The following is a 4,566-nucleotide window of genomic DNA, read 5'->3' as shown; positions in this document are numbered from 1 at the left end:
TTATTTCAAATACAGCAAGCTTGTGCTCACAGCTATGAAGCTCAAGAGGCAAAGTGCCCTTTACTGCTCAAAGGGGAACTGCTGGAATCAAACTGATGGCACTTGGGCCCTGATCAATATTCAGCTATTACATGTTAGTAGACCACTCTGCAGTTTTGATACTTGATTCTGAGAACACTAATTGGAATATGACCAGAGGATTGTAAGACGAAATTGGGATGTAGAAGGATGACAGTATTGCTGGAAACCTGGCTTGCTGATTTGCAAAACTCCCCAAAAACAATGGCATTTTCCTAGTTACGTTTTTTAAATTCATTCACGGGATGTGGGCTTCGCTGGCTGGGCCAGCATTTATTGCCTTTCCCTAGTTGCCCTTGAGAAGGTGGTGGTGGTGAGCTGCCTTCTTGAACCGCTGCAGTCCAAGTGGTGTAGGTACACCCACAGTGCTGTTAGGAAGAGAGTTCCAGGATTTTGACCCAGCGACAGTGATGGAACGGCGACATATTTCCAAGTCAGGATGGTGAGTGACTTGGAGGGGAACTCACAAGAAGTGATGTTCCCATCTAACTGCTGCCATTGTACTTCTAAATGGTAGTGGTCATGGGTTTGGAAGGTGCTATCGAAGGAGCCTTGGTCAATTCCTGCAGTGCATCTTGTAAACAGTACACACTGCTGCTACTGTATGTTGGTGGTGGAGGGAGTGAATGTTTGTGGATGTGGTGCCAGTCAAGTGGGCTGCTTTGACCTGGACTGTGTCAATCTTCTTCAGTGTTGTGGGAGCTGCACTCATCCAGGCAAGTGGGGAGCGTTTCATCACACTCCTGGCCTGTGCCTTGTAGATGGTGGACAAAATATTGTGTCCTTTTTTAAATTTATTCATAATATATTAAAAATCTTACGACTGCATACACATCAAGCCTGCAGCACATGACTTATTGTTACATTTGTGTCACACTTTCTGTATTAACTTGATGCTCCATCATAAATTCCAACGTCCATATTTAAAATGGGATTTGCTTAAATAAACTTATTACATTGCTTGCACATTTACAAATGACATTGAAGCAACTTTCAGAGTTGTCTGCAGCAGCTCAGTGACATCATAATTTTTAACCTGAACTTTCAGGAGATAAGTAACTGAACCAACCAAGGAGGCAAAACTTGAATCTGTAGCATGCTGGAGACAGCACTACAAAGCTGGAGGCCCTCTGAGTTAGGTGCGTAGTACCTCCTGCCACTTGCAACATGGCCTGCGCAGTGCACCATGCTGGTAAGGATGCTTGTGTGTGCCCCGTGTGCACCAGAAGCCTCTCAGCTGGTGCTGTTATATTGTCAACAGCTCTATTGGCAGATTTGGCAGTCTTCGTAAAAACTTGGATCACACAAGTCCAAATAAAATATTCACTTGTCACTCAACAAAGAACAAACATTCAGCTGCAAGAGTGCCCCAGCACTAACATTATTTAAAGGGCTAGCCACCCAACTTGTAGGCAAGATAATTTAGAAAAACTTCTGCTATTTCAAAATTTCTGGAAGCACTGTGGAGTGTTTTTGGAGGTGTTTTGGGACTCCTGGATTTGGCAGGGAGTGCTGCTGCCTCCTCACAGGGAGGGCAAAGGATTTGATGGTCTGTTCACTCAAAGGTTATAGCAGGTATGTGGGCTACAATGACAGTGCCTCTGGGTGTACAACATTGCAGGGAGATAGAGCAGAGACTGTGGAGTGGTTAGACTCTGCACGATGCCTTCCATTAGGTTGGAGCCAGCTTCCTCCATGCTTCTTGACAGCGACACAAGGCAGGCCGGCTAATGCATCCAACGTCTTGGTGTGCATGTTCATGAGCATTTTCCTGTATGATTTCCTCACCTGAACCCCGTGTTACAGAACACAACTGCAATCTTGACCTCCGGTGTGCTGGTGCACAAACAATTCCTTGCCCCTGCATCCGCAGTATTTTGCTCTTATCCTTTGCCCTGGGCCTGGCTGCAGCTCATTCATGCCTGGTGACTCACCACTAGTTGATCCCAACTCTATTCTAGCCTCCAAGGTATGTGCAGTTCTAGTATCTGAGCTGGTTACTGTGAGTGTCAGATCAAGTGACAAGACGTCTTCATCAGTGCTGTGCTGTTGTCTTCTCTCTTCTTCCTGAGTGTGCTGTTGCTGGGCAGGTGGAAGTTCTTAGATGTCTGAAGGAAATCAGAAGGGGAAATTTGGAGTGAGGGAAGTTGGGTGGAGTCAAAAGCAAGAAGTCCATGGTCACACCATTTCAATTTGGCCCTAATACCAGATAGCAGGCTGAGAGTGAACTGGGAGTTGAGAAGCGTAATAAGGTAGGAACATACCATCATTGGCAATGTTCTCAGTGATATTGGATGCCATGAGCTCTATCACAGAAGAGATGTCTTATATTCTCTGGGGTCAGGAAGCCCCCCACACACACCATGGCCAGAATTTTCCCGTCGGCGATTTGGGGGCGGGGCTCGCTCGCCGACAGGAAAATGACGCGGAATGACATCGGGAGGAACCCCCCGAAGTCATCCTGGTCCCTTTAAATTTTTAGGAAAGCAGGCAGACAGTGAAATTAGCTGTCTGCCCGCTGACCTGTCAATGGCCAATTGAGGCCATTGACAGGCTAATTAAGATCATTAGGCCTGCCCGTCCAACCTTAAGGCTGGCGGGCGGTAGTTTCTGTAGTGTAGTGGTTATCACGTTCGCCTAACACGCGAAAGGTCCCCGGTTCGAAACTGGGCAGAAACATTATGAAAAAAAAACTTAAGGCTGGCGGGCAGGCCAGGAGCCCCAGCGGGCTTCTGATAATACATGAAACCTCATCTACTGGCAGGATGAGGTTTCATGTCCGTTTTTAAAAAGTTTAATAAAGTTTATGCTGTTTTTATTAACATGTCCCATCTTGTGTGACATCGTCACATGAGGGGGACATGTTAATAATAATTTTATTTTTCTATTTTTTAACTTTTGTGCACTGTCACTAATCTCTCTGAGACAGCACTTAGTCTCAGGGAGCAGTGTGCTCTTTCGTGCTTTGACAGCCGGTGATTCCCTCCCCCCCCCCAGCACAGGAAGCGCATAGCGCTTCCTGTCGGGCAGGCCGCCGGGTGGGCCTTAATTGGCCCGCCCACTCCAAATGGCAGCGGGCCCCGTTTCGGCGGCAGTGATCGGCTGTCCGCCCGCCGCCGAGCCGGTTGGGCCCGCACGCCCACCAAGGGCAAAATTCTGCCCCATGAGAAAGCAATGGGAACAGATGGCCACAGGGGCAATGCCAGTGCTTTAGCCTTAAGGACCAGGTTTTAGTGCCACAAGAAGTTTAATTATCTCATACAGGTGGTCAATGTCAATGAACATCTCCAAACGCAATATCCTAGCATGTGTACCACTAGCCTCAGCCACTGCTCAATCCAGCACATTGGTGTAAATTACCTACCAATATTCTCTCAACCCTACCATTCATATGTTTTTCCTCACCTTTACACTCTTATCAATGTTGCAAGTCTCACATGTCTGTCGTACCTGTACTTATTCTTGCTGCCATCATGTTCTGTTATTATCATGATATAATACCTTGAGCTTATTTACTGTGCAAGTTATAAGGCACCAATCACATGTAAACATGTTGTGAGTTCATTTATTAAGACTAGGCATATGAGAACAGTTTTACATTGATATAAACATCAAAGACATGAGAATTGTGTATGTGTTCTGCTCAAAGTAAAAGTGAAACCAAACTTGGACCACTTGATACATTTCCCTTCTAGTGATGGTAAGCTGATATCCCTTAAAGGCATATTACAACCCTTAGTGCATTGGGAAATCTCTTAGGAAGTCTGTACTGAATGTCAAGGCACAAGGAGGGATCTGGCACCTACTTGGCACGAGAATTTGTACAGAGCTTGGCATCCATCCTTTCCAGCATGGAATAGGTGGAAAATTCCATCAACGCATTTGTGGACCAAGCCATGATGTGGCATCTGATGGTCAATGTCTCTGCTTAATTGCAGCACAAGCAGTTTCTACCAAAAGTCTGAGTGCTGCTGTGGAAACTCTGACTGCTGTCGTGGCTATGACTACCAGAGTTCAAAGCGGCTTCCAGGATGTCACAGCAATTCAGAAATCTGTCCTCCAACACATCACCAGGTTTGCTGAGGTGCTGTCCAGTGACACTGGTAGTGGCTACATGGAGCACAAACCTTCAGTCCTCTCTCTCAGGACAACAGCATTTGTGATGCCATCCCTGCCACTCTGCCAGTGCCCTTGCTGTTCCCTTCCAGCCAGCCAACTGTGACTGCTGCCGTTAATGGCTAAAGGATATAACCTGAAGTTTTGCCTTCTTGGCCGACTACAATCTCCTCCATTCAAAGTCAGCAGTCTTCCACTAGCCACTGGGGTAACACTGTAGGGACACGAGAACAGGCACATGGGAGACAAGTACTAAGGGAATGCACAAACAGTAGGAGATTAATTTTGTATACAATAGGATGATTTAATTTATAAATGAGGGTTTTATTTGTTCTTTCATTGGATCTAGGCATCGCTGCCATAATTCATTGC

General features: G+C 46.3%; 1 non-coding gene across 1 annotated transcript; it reads left to right on the top strand.

Annotated features, from left to right (window-relative positions):
* The first annotated feature begins 2,684 nt into the window (after positions 1 to 2,684).
* Positions 2,685 to 2,757, top strand: trnav-aac (transfer RNA valine (anticodon AAC)). Its single transcript has one exon. It is a non-coding gene; the product is annotated as a tRNA-Val (tRNA).
* The last annotated feature ends 1,809 nt before the right edge of the window (positions 2,758 to 4,566 follow it).

The sequence above is a fragment of the Cetorhinus maximus genome, chromosome 2 (genome assembly GCF_964194155.1).
Source record: "Cetorhinus maximus chromosome 2, sCetMax3.hap1.1, whole genome shotgun sequence".
Taxonomy (NCBI): Eukaryota; Metazoa; Chordata; class Chondrichthyes; order Lamniformes; family Cetorhinidae; genus Cetorhinus; species Cetorhinus maximus.
This window is presented reverse-complemented; position numbering and strand designations above follow the sequence as displayed.